The 17,943-nt window shown below is 41.0% G+C and overlaps 1 pseudogene; it reads left to right on the top strand.

The window, feature by feature from the left end:
* The window catches only part of LOC131513127 (large ribosomal subunit protein eL20-like), a 37,338-nt pseudogene that overhangs the window by 5,319 nt on the left and 14,076 nt on the right, over nt 1–17,943 (top strand).

The raw sequence follows: 17,943 nt of genomic DNA, 5'->3' as shown, positions 1-17,943 counted from the left end.
TAAAAAGAAAAAAAAACCTCAAAATTTGATCTATCTGCTACTTCTCCCTAGTAAAGAAAATTTATTTCCATTCTTGTACACCTGAGTTGGTCGTCTGAAATACATACCTGTCTGCTGAGATGTAATGTCTATATTCAACATTTTGCAATGAACTCAATGATTCAATAAATGTTTACTGAATCAAGGGGTTCTGTTCCCAAGCAGATTAGCACAAAAATATTAAAGATCAGCCTCCAAGCCTAAACACGGACAAGAATTTGTTCTAGGAACTTTAATTATATCTAGATTCATTAACAAATTTGCCAACTATAACCCTCTGGAGTTGCAAAGTACACGAGTGAGAATGACATCTCTGATGGCTGGCTAAATAATTAGTTCTCTGGGCCCTGGACCATTATCTAAAAGGGAGTCTTTAGAAAGCTGTCACTTTATCCCAGATGTGCCATCTGTATGTATCAAATCTACATAAAGTAACAAAGGATTCAGAAAAGTGACCTGGATAAATTCAGTAACCTGGGATTCCCTCTGGGTGACAGTGCTCCTGACTCGTCAGTCAAAGAAGTGCTTGTGCTCTTTGGGTAAATTTTCAAAGTAGTTCAATGTATGTGTATCTGACCTAAGAAAGAGAAAAGGATAGCAACAGAGTGCCTAAAACAACAAGCAGTCTATAATATGAAGATGTTTGAAAGGATTTGTTGCCCTAACGGTTAATGATAGGCTGCTTCTCCAAGAATTCTCATGCTGGCTTTTGCCACTAGTGGAGCTCAGCAAAACAACACACTGCCAGCTTTCCAAACCACCTTCCTTCTTCTTTTTCACTTTTTCCACAGAACAAAATACTTCAAGGATTGAATCATAGGAGGCGTATAAGAACAAATACTGGAACCATTATATTTCCAGAGTTCACTTGCTGTTTGGAAGCCCGGATCCCTTGCCACAGAGGTCGTACCAGCTTATCGGCTGAGTTCAGTGAATACAATGGTAGGTAATAATAACAATGGTGTCCATTGATTCTATATCGTGTACCAAATATTTGGCGTGTGTTTTAAGTATTAACTCATCAATTCTCACAAGAACTCACGTTTTAAGGTAGGATCAAAGCTCAAAAAGGTGAAGTGACTTGTTCCAAGTCACACAGTAATTGAACCGTGAGTTAAGAGCATCTCATTTAGTTTTAAGTCATCGTTCAATTCACGATGTATCCCTACACCCAAGCCCTTGCTGGTGCCTTTAAAACACTCTACAGAGGACCAGAGAAGGGTTGTGGCATGATGACTTTTGAATAAGAAATAGGAAGATGCTTTGTTCTTGTATTTGTTTGAGGGACAAAACGAAATCTGAAATGTAAGATCCTGAGGATTCATCACACACACACACACACACACACACACACACACACACACACACAAATACTTTGAGTCATTAGCCCCAAGCCACACACTTGGCTGTGGTTGTGCTGTTGAGGGCTGAAGTGCACATAGGCTTTTTTTCTAATCATTTTAAAGGACTTAGGTAGCATCCTCTGATTATACACAACAGCCCTTTGAGAGAGATCTCATTATTGGTCCCATTTTACAGATAAAGAATCTAGCAATTACAGAAGTTAAATCACTTGTACATGATCACACAGCCAAAGGGATTTACAGCCCCAGATTCAAATCCAGTGCTGCAGATTCTAGCCTTAACGATGAACCTCCTCCTAAAAATGATTTCTCCCTTCTCAATATCCCATTTCACTCTAAGCCCTGTATCACGGCTGAAATCCCACCATTCAGAATTCTTTTCCATGGGGACAGAGATTGCTAATCAAACATCAGAGTTCTCCCCTTTCATTAAAACACCTATAGGCAGGTGATACTAGCTGCCAGTCCTTCAAACTTGCCTGTGTCTAAGAGTTGTCACTGGATCCTGTACGACTTGCTGAACTAGATGAAAGGAGAGCCTGACACGGCAGAGGATGGAGAGAAGGGGGACAGAGTATAGCCCCTCCTACTCCCAAAGGAAGTTTGTAGGTCCTGAGCCCTTAGGGCCCAGGAAACAGGGGCTGCCCAGGGTTAAGAACGTTCATCTGTAAACGTACCCCCTGTGATTCTGCCAACAGTTGGATCTGACTGCATCAAAGTGATGTTCTACTTTGAAGCACGTGTTTAAAACACTTGGGCCTTGTGGGTGGCTGTGAGCCGAGAGTGCACCGTGAAGCCCTGAGGCCTCGGGCACACTGCAAGAGTCCAAGGTGGGCAGCGCTGCCCGCCCACCCCCAAATACAGCACTCAGCCCCTTGATCACCTGATAACCTTTCCATGTAATCATGTTGTCGCCAAGTCCTGCTTCCGGTACTTTGTGTCTCAGCTGAAGAAGAGAAGAAGTCTTCGGGGGAAATTGTCTACAGTGGACAGGAGTTGGAGAAGTCCTCCTTGCTGGTGAAGAACTTCGGCACCTGGCTGTGCTACGACTCCCCCAGCGGAACCCACGACGGGTACCCGGAGTACCGGGACCTGACCACTGCAGGCGCTGTCACCAGTGCTACAGAGACACGGGCGCCCAGGCTCACTCCATCCAGATCATAGAAGTGGAGGAGACTGGAGTGAGCAACTCCCACGGATGGGCAGCCAAACCGTTCCACGACTCCAAGATCAAGTTCCCACTGCCCCACCCGGCCCTGTGTTGTCAGCCCAACTCAGGCTTCACCGCCAAGAGGCCAATGTCTTCTAGATGCAGAGCCTCCCTGTCCCCAAGTATGACCAAATAAACTTAGGAAAACCAGAGCGCTCAGAGTAAATAAATTAATTAAAATTAAAAAAAAACAAAACAAAAAAAAAACAACTTGGGCTTGAGGCCTACTTCTGAGACGTTCCAAGTGAGTCGGGTTGGCCATACCTGTCCCAACTATTGGAGCCCTTGCTCAGTAGTCATGCTTTGTAAGGTCTGGGGCTCTTTTCAACAGTCCTAGGAGAGCACATGACCCCATAACATGTAAGATACCAGGGGAGTAAGCTAGCCCTACATTAAGTGAGACTCATAAAAGGAAACTTTCCCTAAGATTTCATTGATGAGAATTCACCCACTCTTTCTTTTTTATAAAAATGTACTTATTTATTTTGAGAGAGAGAGAGAGAGGGAGGGCATGAGCAGGGGGAGGGGCAGAGAGACAGGAGAGGGAGAGAATCCCAAGCAGGCTCAGCACCATCAGCACAGAGCCCAATGCAGAGCTCTAACTCACAAAACAGCAAGATCAAGAATGGATACCAAAAGCCCCATGCTTAACCCACTGAGCCACCCAGGTGCCCCTCACCCACTCTGTCAATATTCTCTCTCTTGTCTCTCTGCCAGTCGCCATATCCTATGTACCATAATGAACACCAGTAAGTAGAAGCTTCTTGGTTAGATTTTCATAGCCTCATGTTTCTAAACTCCATAGTACATAATGTTATCAAAAGTAAAACAAAATTAAAAAAAAAAAAAGAAAGAAACAGCCTACAATCGGCATCAGATTTTTTTCAAGTTATTTAACTTTTGTATAAGGAAACTCAGTGCCCTTGAAGATCCATAAAATGATACAGCTAAGCAAAATACAGAATATAGTATTATAGATTGTAATTCTAAAGAATTAGTGAAGAGGATAGAACAGCTTAGGATTTAGGGTCAGCAGGCCTGGGTTGAACTCTGTTTAACCATTTACTGGATGTATGATCTTGGGTAAATTAATATCTCCAAACCTCAGTTTCCACATCTATATGTACCCACTACTTGAGGTACGTGATGACTACACACAGTTAAATATCTTTATCCACTTACTAGCAAGAATTAGGGAATACTCACCATAGTCTCATTTTTTCACAACGTCTTCTTATGAGACCTTGGGTAATAAAATGATTCACCTCAAAAAACCAAGAAAAGAGGAAGAAAACTATCCCAGCAAGTTCATTTAATCTTTCTCAATTCCCTAACAAGGATCAGGGACACCTATCAGTGTTGTATAGATAAACTTAGTTTACATATGTGAAAATACTTTCTAACTTACATGATGCAGTTGAGTTCAAGATATTTTTATTTCTTATTTGGGATAGGAGGGATTGAAGACATAGGAAGTAGTTTTTTTTTTTATTATTATTTATTTTTTAATATATGAAATTTATTGTCAAATTGGTTTCCATACAACACCCAGTGCTCATCCCAAAAGGTGCCCTCCTCAATACCCATCACCCACCCTCCCCTCCCTCCCACCCCCCATCAACCCTCAGTTTGTTCTCAGTTTTTAAGAGTCTCTTATACTTTGGCTCTCTCCCACTCTAACCTCTTTTTTTTTTTTTTCCTTCCCCTCCCCCATGGGTTTCTGTTAAGTTTCTCAGGATCCACATAAGAGTGAAAACATATGGTATCTGTCTTTCTCTGTATGGCTTATTTCACTTAGCATCACACTCTCCAGTTCCATCCACGTTGCTACAAAGGGCCATATTTCATTCTTTCTCATTGCCACGTAGTACTCCATTGTGTATATAAACCACAATTTCTTTATCTATTCATCAGTTGATGGACATTTAGGCACTTTCCATAATTTGGCTATTGTTGAGAGTGCTGCTATAAACATTGGGGTACAAGTGCCCCTATGCATCAGTACTCCTGTATCCCTTGGGTAAATTCCTAGCAGTGCTATTGCTGGGTCATAGGGTAGGTCTATTTTTAATTTTCTGAGGAACCTCCACACTGCTTTCCAGAGCGGCTGCACCAATTTGCATTCCCAGCAACAGTGCAAGAGGGTTCCTGTTTCTCCACATCCTCTCCAGCATCTATAGTCTCCTGATTTGTTCATTTTGGCCACTCTGACTGGCGTGAGGTGATATCTGAGTGTGGTTTTGATTTGTATTTCCCTGATAAGGAGCGACGTTGAACATCTTTTCATGTGCCTGTTGGCCATCCGGATGTCTTCTTCAGAGACGTGTCTATTCATGTTTTCTGCCCATTTCTTCACTGGGTTATTTGTTTTTCGGGTGTGGAGTTTGGTGAGCTCTTTATAGATTTTGGATACTAGCCCTTTGTCCGATATGTCATTTGCAAATATCTTTTCCCATTCCGTTGGTTGCCTTTTAGTTTTGTTGGTTGTTTCCTTTGCTGTGCAGAAGCTTTTTATCTTCATAAGGTCCCAGTAATTCACTTTTGCTTTTAATTCCCTTGCCTTTGGGGATGTGCCGAGTAAGAGATTGCTACGGCTGAGGTCAGAGAGGTCTTTTCCTGCTTTCTCCTCTAAGGTTTTGATGGTTTCCTGTCTCACATTCAGGTCCTTTATCCATTTTGAGTTTATTTTTGTGAATGGTGTCAGAAAGTGGTCTAGTTTCAACCTTCTGCATGTTGCTGTCCAGTTCTCCCAGCACCATTTGTTAAAGAGACTGTCTTTTTTCCATTGGATGTTCTTTCCTGCTTTGTCAAAGATGAGTTGGCCATACGTTTGTGGGTCTAGTTCTGGGGTTTCTATTCTATTCCATTGGTCTATGTGTCTGTTTTTGTGCCAATACCATGCTGTCTTGATGATGACAGCTTTGTAGTAGAGGCTAAAGTCTGGGATTGTGATGCCTCCTGCTTTGGTCTTCTTCAAAATTACTTTGGCTATTCGGGGACTTTTGTGGTTCCATATGAATTTTAGGATTGCTTGTTCTAGCTTCGAGAAGAATGCTGGTGCAATTTTGATTGGGATTGCATTGAATGTGTAGATAGCTTTGGGTAGTACTGACATTTTGACAATATTTATTCTTCCAATCCATGAGCAGGGAATGTCTTTCCATTTCTTTATATCTTCTTCAATTACCTGCATAAGCTTTCTATAGTTTTCAGCATACAGATCTTTTACATCTTTGGTTAGATTTATTCCTAGGTATTTTATGCTTCTTGGTGCAGTTGTGAATGGGATCAGTTTCTTTATTTGTCTTTGTTGCTTCATTGTTAGTGTATAAGAATGCAACTGATTTCTGTACATTGATTTTGTATCCTGCAACTTTGCTGAATTCATGTATCAGTTCTAGCAGACTTTTGGTGGAGTCTATCGGATTTTCCATGTATAATATCATGCCATCTGCAAAAAGTGAAAGCTTGACTTCATCTTTGCCAATTTTGATGCCTTTGATTTCCTTTTGTTGTCTGATTGCTGATGCTAGAACTTCCAGCACTATGTTAAACAACAGTGGTGAGAGTGGGCATCCCTGTCGTGTTCCTGATCTCAGGGAAAAAGCTTTCAGTGTTTCCCATTGAGGATGATGTTAGCTGTGCGCTTTTCATAAATGGCTTTTATGATCTTTAAGTATGTTCCTTCTATGCCGACTTTCTCCAGGGTTTTTATTTTTATTTTTATTTTTATTTTATTTTATTTTTTTTTCTCCAGGGTTTTTATTAAGAAAGGGTGCTGGATTTTGTCAAAGGCCTTTTCTGCGTCGATTGACAGGATCATATGGTTCTTCTCTTTTTTTTTGTTAATGTGATGTATCACGTTGATTGATTTGCGAATGTTGAACCAGCCCTGCATCCCAGGAATGAATCCCACTTGATCATGGTGAATAATTCTTTTTATATGCTGTTGAATTCGATTTGCTAGTATCTTATTGAGAAATTTTGCATCCATATTCATCAGGGATATTGGCCTGTAGTTCTCTTTTTTTACTGAGTCTCTGTCTGGTTTAGGAATCAAAGTAATACTGGCTTCATAGAATGAGTCTGGAAATTTTCCTTCCCTTTCTATTTCTTGGAATAGCTTGAGAAGGATAGGTATTATCTCTGCTTTAAACGTCTGGTAGAACTCCCCTGGGAAGCCATCTGGTCCTGGACTCTTATTTGTTGGGAGATTTTTGATAACCGATTCAATTTCTTCGCTGGTTATGGGTCTGTTCAAGCTTTCTATTTCCTCCTGATTGAGTTTTGGAAGAGTGTGGGTGTTTAGGAATTTGTCCATTTCTTCCAGGTTGTCCAATTTGTTGGCATATAATTTTTCATAGTATTCCCTGATAATTGTTTGTATCTCTGAGGGATTGGTTGTAATAATTCCATTTTCATTCATGATTTTATCTATTTGGGTCATCTCCCTTTTCTTTTTGAGAAGCCTGGCTAGAGGTTTGTCAATTTTGTTTATTTTTTCAAAAAACCAACTCTTGGTTTTGTTGATCTGCTCTACAGTTTTTTTTAGATTCTATATTGTTTATTTCTGCTCTGATCTTTATTATTTCTCTTCTTCTGCTGGGTTTAGGCTGCCTTTGCTGTTCTGCTTCTAGTTCCTTAGGTGTGCTGTCAGATTTTGTATTTGGGATTTTTCTTGTTTCTTGAGATAGGCCTGGATTGCAATGTATTGCAAGTTTCCTCTCAGGACTGCCTTCGCTGCATCCCAAAGCGTTTGGATTGTTGTATTTTCATTTTCGTTTGTTTCCATATATTTTTTAATTTCTTCTCTAATTGCCTGGTTGACCCACTCATTCGTTAGTAGGGTGTTCTTTAACCTCCATGCTTTTGGAGGTTTTCCAGACTTTTTCCTGTGGTTGATTTCAAGCTTCATAGCATTGTGGTCTGAAAGTATGCATGGTATAATTTCAATTCTTGTAAACTTATGAAGGGCTGTTTTGTGACCCAGTATATGATCTATCTTTGGAGAATGTTCCATGTGCACTCGAGAAGAAAGTATATTCTGTTGCTTTGGGATGCAGAGTTCTAAATATATCTGTCAAGTCCATCTGATCCAATGTATCATTCAGGGCCCTTGTTTCTTTATTGACTGTGTGTCTAGATGATCTATCCATTTCTGTAAGTGGGGTGTTAAAGTCCCCTGCAATGACCACATTCTGATCAATAAGGTTGCTTATGTTTATGAGTAGTTGTTTTATATATTTGGGGGCTCCGGTATTCGGTGCATAGACATTTATAATTGTTAGCTCTTCCTGATGGATAGACCCTGTGATTATTATATAATGCCCTTCATCATCTCTTGTTACAGCCTTTAATTTAAAGTCCAGTTTGTCTGATATAAGTATGGCTACTCCAGCTTTCTTTTGGCTTCCAGTAGCATGATAAATAGTTCTCCATCCCCTCACTCTCAATCTAAAGGTGTCCTCAGATCTAAAATGAGTCTCTTGTAGACAGCAAATAGATGGGTCTTGTTTTTTTATCCATTCTGATACCCTATGTCTTTTGGTTGGCGCATTTAATCCATTTACATTCAGTGTTATTATAGAAAGATACGGGTTTAGAGTCATTGTGATGTCTGTATGTTTTATGCTTGTAGTGATGTCTCTGGTACTTTGTCTCACAGGATCCCCCTTAGGATCTCTTGTAGGGCTGGTTTCGTGGTGACAAATTCCTTCAGTTTTTGTTTGTTTGGGAAGACCTTTATCTCTCCTATTCTAAATGGCAGACTTGCTGGATAAAGGATTCTCGGCTGCATATTTTTTCTGTTTAGCACACTGAAGATATCGTGCCATTCCTTTCTGGACTGCCAAGTTTCAGTAGAGAGATCAGTCACGAGTCTTATAGGTCTCCCTTTATATGTGAGGGCACGTTTATCCCTTGCTGCTTTCAGAATTTTCTCTTTATCCTTGTATTTTGCCAGTTTCACTATGATATGTTGTGCAGAAGATCAATTCAAGTTACGTCTGAAGAGAGTTCTCTGTGCCTCCTGGATTTCAATGCCTTTTTCCTTCCCCAGTTCAGGGAAGTTCTCAGCTATAATTTCTTCAAGTACCCCTTCAGCACCTTTCCCTCTCTCTTCCTCCTCTGGGATACCAATTATGCATATATTATTTCTTTTCAGTGTATCACTTAGTTCTCTAATTTTCCCCTCATACTCCTGGATTTTTTTATCTCTCTTTCTCTCAGCTTCCTCTTTTTCCATAACTTTATCTTCTAGTTCACCTATTCTCTCCTCTGCCTCTTCAATCCGAGCCGTCGTCGTTTCCATTTTGTTTTGCATTTTGTTTAAAGCGCTTTTCAGCTCCTCGTGACTGTTCCTTAGTCCCTTGATCTCTGTAGCAAGAGATTCTCTGCTGTCCTGTATACTGTTTTCAAGCCCAGCGATTAATTTTATGACTAGTATTCTAAATTCACTTTCTGTTATATTATTTAAATCCTTTTTGATCAGTTCATTAGCTGTTGTTATTTCCTGGAGATTCTTCTGAGGGGAATTCTTCCGTTTGGTCATTTTGGATAGTCCCTGGAGTGGTGAGGACCTGCAGGGCACTTCCCCTGTGCCGTCTTGAATAACTTGCTTTGGTGGGCGGGGCCTCAGTCAGACCTGATGTCTGCCCCCAGCCCACCGCTGGGGCCACAGTCAGACTGGTGTGTGCCTTCTCTTCCCCTCTCCTAGGGGCGGGATTCACTGTGGGGTGGCGTGGCCCGTCTGGGCTACTTGCACACTGCCAGGCTTGTGGTGCTGGGGATCTGGCGTATTAGCTGGGGTGGGTAGGCAAGGTGCACGGGGGCAGGAGGGGCAGGCCTAGCTGGCTTCTCCTTAGGTGATCCACTTCAGGAGGGGCCCTGTGGCAGCAGGAGGGAGTCAGATCCGCTGCCGGAGGTTTGGCTCCGCAGAAGCACAGAGTTGGGTGTTTGCGCGGAACGAGCAAGTTCCCTGGCAGGAACTGGTTCCCTTTGGGATTTTGGCTGGGGGATGGGCGGGGGAGATGGCGCTGGCGAGCGCCTTTGTTCCCCGCCAAGCTGAGCTCTGCCGTCCAGGGGCTCAGCAGCTCTCCCTCCCTTTGTCCTCCAGCCTTCCCGCTTTCTGAGCAGAGCTGTTAACTTCTGACCTCCCAGAGGCTAAGTCGCGCTTGCTGTCGGAACACAGTCCGTCCGGCCCCTCCGCTTTTGCCAGCCAGACTCGGGGGCTCCGCTTGGCCGGCGAGCCGCCCCTCCGCCCCGGCTCCCTCCCTCCAGTCCGTGGAGCGCGCACCGCCTCGCCGCCCTTCCTACCCTCTTCCGTGGGCCTCTTGTCTGCGCTTGGCTCCGGAGACTCCGTTCTGCTAATCCTCTGGCGGTTTTCTGGGTTCTTTAGGCAGGTGTAGGTGGAATCTAAGTGATCAGCAGGATGCGCAGTGAGCCCAGCGTCCTCCTACGCCGCCATCTTCCCTCTCCTCCTAGGAAGTAGTTTTAAATATGAGAAGAAAGAACACTGAATAACTACCTCATCAAAAAGTGACAATTTCTGTCTAATTGTATCCTTACTACTGAAGGTCAACCTACACCACTTTTTTTTAACTTATCAATGGCAATGATAAATTATGAGATTAAAAATATGTTAACTAGTGGGAAAGAAAGAACCATTATCATCATAGGACTTCATATATTTATAATTTGGCTTCCCAGATATGTTTGATGAAGAGAAAAATCACCTAAAGTACCAAAGGGGATTACCTGCCAGAACCTATATCTAGCATTCTGGAATAGACATTTGACCAAAATGCTTCCTTCAAAAGAGACAACGGTGCCTGCAGTAATATACTACAATTAATATTTAAAAATAACAAAGACTTGACGTAGTTTTTTATATTGGCGGAAACACTTTTATCCACAGGTATTTTACTAGCACCAGCTTGAAATTTTATTTATTTAATTATGCTCTGCATATGTATTGAAATCTGGCAAGGCGATCATTTTTAAAATTTTTTTTTAAAATGTTTTTCTTTATTTTTGAGACAGAGAGAGACAGAGCATGAGCAGGGGAGGGGCAGAAAGAGAGGGAGACACAGAATCCGAAGCAGGCTCCGGGCTCTGAGCTGTCAGCACAGAGCCTGACACGGGGCTCGAACTCACGGATCGTGAGATCATGACCTGAGCTGAAGTCGGACACTTAACCGACCGAGCCACCCAGGTGAGCATTTTTATAGCCACATATTCTTATCCTATGTTTAAAACAAAAATCCTACACTTCCTTGCCAAAAAGCTATTTTGGTTTTGGGTGTAGAACTCAGGTAGTTTCCCTGAGTAGGTCTTGGGTAGGGCTCACTTTGCCAGGCTGATGAGACTATTATAGCCTGCACTTAAGACTTGAATATTTATATATCACAGTTTATTTATTGAAGTAGGTGAAATATTTTTAGCTCCCACTCTGTCTTTATAGAGGAAACAATTACCATTGGAGAGAAAGAATATTATTAGCTTGGAAATCAGGAGGTGTGATGATTTAAAAATAGCAGAGGGGTGAAAAGAGCAAGTCTGGGTTCACACCGCCTGGTTCTGCAGAGGCTCTGCTCGTGGTAGCTGTGTGACTTCAGGCAAGTTTGTTAACAACTCTGCGCCTCAGTTTTCTCATCTTTAACCTCTGTGGCATATACACACAAACTCTCCTAAGAATGTTGCAGACTTCATCCTTAAACTGAGTGATTAAAAAGAAAGAACATAAAGGACAACAATGAAACCCAGCAGAAGAATTTACACGTGTGCATGAACTCTTGGCGCAACAAAGATGACATATTTTTCCTTTCTACTAAGAAGGCACTAGCTGTGCAACTTGGCTCAGTGGGGGCTTTTCAGTTAGTGTCTAAATTTAGCCCTAGAATAATTTCTTTTAGGAGTGAAGCTAAAATTATTACTTGGGGTGGAAAGTTTTCGTGTACCTGTGTGTTATCACTATAGGTGAGCCTGTGTGTTTATATATGTGGTGGCTATTGCTACAAGTGAGTTAAACAAAGTTCTTCTTTTCCTGGTAGATTCAAGAACATTCATACTCAATGAAATGTGAGCATCTATATTTTGTCTTCTGTGTGCCCTGCACTACTTGGGATTTATGCTTTACCTTTCACAGGTAATTCTTTCTTCAAGGTGACAATAGTCTGGCCCAGAGATGGGTAAATTCTTTCCCATGGGCCAAACTGAGCTCACTGCCAGGTTTTATATGGCCTAGGAGCCAAGAATGGTTTTGGTTAAACGGGTAGAAAAAATATAGAGAAGAATTATGTTTTGTGACACGTGAAAATGACATGAAATTAAAATTTCAGTATGCATTTTTAAAAGTGTTATTGGAACACAGCTACATTCCTTCTTTGCATAGTGTCTATTTTCTTGGCTGCTTTTGTGCTACAACGGCAGAGCTGAATAGTTTGGACAGAAATCATATGGCCCACAAAGCCTAAAATATTTAGTATCTAGCCCTTTAAGAAAATGTTGCTGACCCCCTGTCTAGCCTAAATCTATCCCAGAAAGAAAGGAAGATTGGCACACTAACAAGATTATAACCAAGGTTCTAGTAAGCAGAGGATAAGCTGGTATTTATCTGATGACTATAGAATAATCTTCTGCTTCCAGACGAGAGAGAGAGAGAGAGAGAGAGAGAGAGAGAGAGAGAGAGAGAGAAACACACACCAGTTCTTTGCCAACTAAGAAACTTCACTTAAGGATTTCTCATAATAAGAATTTTCCCAAATTGTCTTATAGTGGTAGTTTGATCCTAATTATACTGAATGGGGACTTATTTGGGTTATTCCATTATGATATTACACAGACAGGGAGTCTGAAATTCAAGCAATTGAGACCAAACCCAAGCCTACCCCATATCCCAGGCAAGTTGATGACATGTTAAATATCTACCGGGTTCACGCCTCTTCTGGGAAAGTGACGTAGAGAATTCCTTCCCAAAGAGGAACTAGCATGTTTCGTACCATTTAACATCCATCAAGTCACTTCTTACTCAGTTGGAAGCATTGCTGTCACTTCTGAGGATACAGGGATGAGCAGGAAAGCACCATCCGCGCTCTCATGGAACTTAAAATGCAATGGAGGTGACAAACAATAAGCAAATGAAGAAAGAAAGAAGTGCTGAAAAATGCTCTAAAAGCACAAGATACAAAACCTGTGTGATTCCACTCATATGAAGTATGTAGAGTAGCCAAATTCATAAAGACAGAAAGAGGGGAGGTGGGAATAGGGAGTTATTATTTAGTGGATACAGATTTTAAGTTTTGCAAAATGGAAACAGTTCTGGAGATGAATGGTGGTGATGTTTACACAATATCAATGTACTTGACGCCACTGAACTATACATTTAAAATGGTTAAATCGTAAATTTCATGCTATTGTCTTTTACTACAATTTATTAAGTTGGGAGAAAAACACTAGCGATACAGAGATGGTTCTAAAAGTTTCCATAAAGAGGAGGGAAAAAAAGTCACCCATAAAAAAGAAAAGAACATTCCATTTCTGATCAGGAACACTGGATACTAGATAACAGGGAAAGAGAGTATATTCAAAATTTTGTGCTGAAATTATCTTCAACTTAGCCTTCTATGCTCAGACACATTATTAACTAACCATGAAGGTGGAAAAAATCATTGTCAGAAAGACACACACACAAGTTAGAGTGATGGTGGCTGGCTAACAGGCTGCTGTTCATGTTAATGTATTTTAAGTTTTTAAAAATATTTTGAATAGGTAATTAATCCACATGGTTCAAAAATCAGAATATATAGGGGCGCCTGGGTGGCTCAGTCGGTTAAGCGTCCAACTTCGGCTCAGGTCATGATCTCATAGCTCATGGGTTCAAGCTCCGCATCAGGCTCTGTGATGACAGCTCCAAACATGGAGTCTGCTTTGGATTCTGTGTCTCCCTCTCTCTCTGCTCGTCCCCTGCTCATGCTCTGTTTCTTTTTCTCTCTCTCTCTCTCTCTCTGTCTCCTCTCTCTCTCTCTCTCAAAAAAAATCAGAATATATAAAAAGGTATATATGGTAAAACTCCCCCTCCCAGTGCTCATCCCCATATTCTCAGGTTGTCCTTACTGCTCATGCCCAGAAGTAACCATTCATGTAACTTTCAGAGTATCACTATGCATATATAAGCAAATTTGAATTAAAGATTCTTTCTCTTCCCTTCCTTTAAAAGATTGCTTAAGGCCTGAGTAGCAGGAAGTTTGAGCCATGTGCAGATCCAGGAGGAGAATGTCCCAGGGAGAGGAAAGAGAGACCAGAGGCTCCAGGGCAGGAACTGGTGTCATGTATTTAAGGATCAGAAATAAGGTCAAAGCAATGAAGAATGTCAAAGTAAAGATCAAAGTGAAGGTCAAAGGAAAGTCAGAGTGCATGAGGGATAGTGTAGAGGAGAAAAGGTAGAAAAGAAAGGAAAGGCCAGTGACCCCACCTAGAATAATAGTTGATAGCTGGCCAACCCTGTCTTCATTGAGAAACTGCCTGGCGTGGTAACCATCCCTGTCCATTCCCAAAGGACCATTACGATAGTTTGACATCAATAAAAGGATTCCATGGACACCCCCACTTGTTTCAGAAAATGGTCAGCTATGGAACACCCCCTCCAACACTGAACACTTCTTCCTCTTTTGAAATATCCCCAGATGGCTCAGTTGTCCCCAGTGAAGCCAACCAAAGAATTTGAGTGTTCCTGAAGTACAAATAGAAAGTCTCCCCCACTTCCAAAAAGCCCACCTTTTTAAAAAAATTTTTTTTAACGTTTATTTATTTTTGAGACAGAGAGAGACAGAGCATGAACGGGGGAGGGTCAGAGAGAGGGAGACACAGAATCTGAAACAGGCTCCAGGCTCTAAGCTGTCAGCACAGAGCCCGACGCGGGGCTTGAACTCACGGACCGTGAGATCATGACCTGAGCCGAAGCCGGCTGCTCAACCGACTGAGCCACCCAGGAGCCCCTAAAAAGCCCACCTTTTTGCCAATCAGAGACTGTGTTTCCTCTTTTTCCACTATAAACTTACTCTACTTTCTACCACTTTAGAACACTTGCTGGGGTGCCTGAGTGGCTCAGTCGGTTAAGTGACCAACTTCAGTTCAGGTCATGATCTCATGGTTCGTGTGTTTGAGCCCTGCATCAGGCTCTGGTGCGAACAGCTCAGGGCCTGGAGGCTGCTTCAGATTCTGTGTCTCCCTCTCTCTCTTTCTGCCCTCCCCTGCTTTCTCTCTCTCTCTCTCTCCAAAATAAATAAACATTAAAAGAAAAAGAACACCTGTTAAAAAGAAAGTAATGACAGATGGGCTCCCTTGCCCAGTTTAGGAAGAAGCAGGCTTTGCTCATTTTCTCTCTAACACAGTTTTGTCTTTAACATCATGAAACATTTATACCTTTGGCCTAAGTTTAGGGCCCTACCTTTCCCTTGTTCTTAAATGGACAGGGAAGAGAGGAAGGAGAACTCAGCAGATTCTTCTTGTTTAATTTTATTTTATTTTGCTGTATTGTATTGTATTGTATTGTATTTTAGCATTCACTGTACTTCTTAAAGTCTACTATCTCTCAATACTATTTCTAAATATTTATTTTAGCCCCAAATTTGACATTTAGAGGAGTTTGAGTTTTGGGTTTGTTTTTTTTTTTTTTGAGTGAAGATTGTCGAACATATGCATAGATACAAACATGAAACTTTTCAAGATTTATTTAAATAGTTCTTTGATGTGGTTTTCATAAAGCAATATTGTAACTCAGTGTGAATTTTTAGAAAAATTATGATGAATTCTTTTAAAATTCTAATTATAGTTTAAATGACTTAATTGCTATTCAAAATCAAGCACATCATACACCCAGTTCAATATACTTCTTTAAAATATTGCCAAGCATTAAAATAAATTATCATGTATAGTGCATAATTTCACCTTAATTATGTATTCCTGTGATTGGTTTTCAGTTTCACTATTTCTGTTATCTTTACACAATATCTTTCTTCTCCACAGTGTTTCTTGTTTGATAAAGGGGTAATGTTAAAAAGAGGAGATTCTTAATTTTTTTAATGTTTTTATTTTAAAAGTAATGTATACTTAGAAAAATTTAAAACAGTATGGAACTGGGTAAAACAGAGGTGAAATTTGTCCCTGTCCCCATGAATTCTACTCCCATGAAGTAATCAAAATATGATGTGTGTGTGGGTGCATGTTTGTGCACACATGCATGTGTGTATTTTTTAAAAAGTCAAGAATGGGACTTTGTGAAGAGTTTTAGCCAATTGCAAAATTAAAGAGCACATAGTCACACAAGACTGCCTTCATTTCGGACACCAACAACAGGTTTGTGGGGATCCCAAAGCCACCCACATATTTGTAAACTTTCTAGGACTCAGAACTCACTGAAAGCTGTCATACTCATGGTTACAGTTTATTTCAGGGAAAGGATACAAATGAAAATCACTCAATGGAGGAAGCACATGGGATGGAGTCCAGGGAAGTACCAGACACAGAGCTCCCATTGTCCTCCCCTGGGGCATCAGGACACATTACTTTCCTGGCAGCAGTGTGTGACAATGTACATGGAATATTGACAAGGGAAATACATCCAAGCCTCAGTGTTCAAAGCTTTCATTGGGGTTCCGTTACACAGGTATGGTTGAGAGGTTTCATTGCCCACATAGTTGAACTCAGTCTTTAGGTGGTCTGAAACAGCATGACCCTAAGTAACATTGCTGGGTTTTCTGGTGTGGTTGCCCCCTGGGCATAGCCACGCCCCACCATGCATCATATTGTTAGACCATCTGGTGAAGCAAGGCCCAGGAAAACAGACACTGCTTTCTGACCTGTCATTCCAAAAGCTTAGTGATTACCCCACAGAAGCCAAGGTAAAAGCTCTTTACTACACAGGCTTAAACTCTTTACTACACAGGCTTCCAAGTGAAGAAACTATTAGACGAGTATAAGCACACTGATTCTTTTTTTTTTTTTCAATTGATTTCAGACATGATTCTATGATTTTTATTTTTTAGAGGAGGGAACCATTAATTGTCTTTTTGCAATCATACAGAGTATTGGGGATAGTATGGGAAATAGGATACTATTTATTTTATGCTTCTGCTGTTTGTCTCTATTTTTTTTTTTCCTCTTTCTTTCCACTTGCCATTCTCCAATCCACTGCTGTTAGTTTTAATTACTAAAATGTCACTCTGAGTTAGGGATCACCTGTACAATGCCCAAAGAGGTAGGTAAAGGAATAAACTTCCCATTTGATGTTGGCTCAACATTGATATACTTTGTTTGCATATTACACATAAAAGAATATCCTTCTTTTCCAGAAAGGAAATCTGTTTCCTTACTTTTCCACTGAAACTTATTTTTCTTTAAAGGTGTAGATCTTTCAGCAATTTTTTTCTTTTCCTGCTTTTGATGGAACATGTAGAGAAATAGCTCTGGTACAGTAAAATGAACAGCTAAGGCATGTAGAAAATTGGCCCTGACTTTTACTCTCAGACTCAAGTCAAGAACAGTTTGGTCTGACTTCAGTAAGCAAAACAGCACCACCAAGTGGAGCCTGGGGCTGCTTACACCAAGCCCCACCCCACTGCACTTTGCAGGTGCACCTTCACTGGGGCAAACCTGCCTAAGAATTAGTGCAGCAGGCCCCACCCTCAGAAGACCGGCACAAACCCCTCACATGCACCAAGTCTACTGATCATAGAGCACTGCAGCTCTAGGGGAAACAGGACCTCGCTTCCTTTATTTGTTTTTTTTGTTTGTTTGTTTTTTTGTTTTGTTTTATTTTGTTTTGTTTGTTTTTTGGATCTAGGGTTTTTTAAACAAGCACACCAAACATACATAGGATCTAGCTTCTTTTTTTTTTTTTTTTGACCTCTTATTAATATAGCCATCATTCTCAGGAGCAGGAACACAACAGACATTCCTAACAATTACACACACACACACACACACACACACACACACACATACACACACACACAAACAGTAGCCCAGACAAAATGACAAGACAGAGGAATCCACCCCAAAAGAAAGAACAGGGGAAGTCACAGCAGGGATTTAATCAATACAGATACAAGTAAAATATCTGGACCAGAATTTAAAACAATAATCATAAGGATACTAGCTGGACTTGAGAACACATAGAAGACACTAGAGAATCCTGTACTGCAGAAATAACAGAATCAAAAACTAGCCAGGCAAAAATAAAAAATTCTGTAACTAGGATGAAAACCTGAATGGATGCCCTGACAATGAGGATGGACAAAGCAGAGGAACGAATCTGTGATACAGAAGATAAAA

The sequence above is a fragment of the Neofelis nebulosa genome, chromosome 5 (genome assembly GCF_028018385.1).
Source record: "Neofelis nebulosa isolate mNeoNeb1 chromosome 5, mNeoNeb1.pri, whole genome shotgun sequence".
Classification (NCBI taxonomy): domain Eukaryota; kingdom Metazoa; phylum Chordata; class Mammalia; order Carnivora; family Felidae; genus Neofelis; species Neofelis nebulosa.
This window is presented reverse-complemented; position numbering and strand designations above follow the sequence as displayed.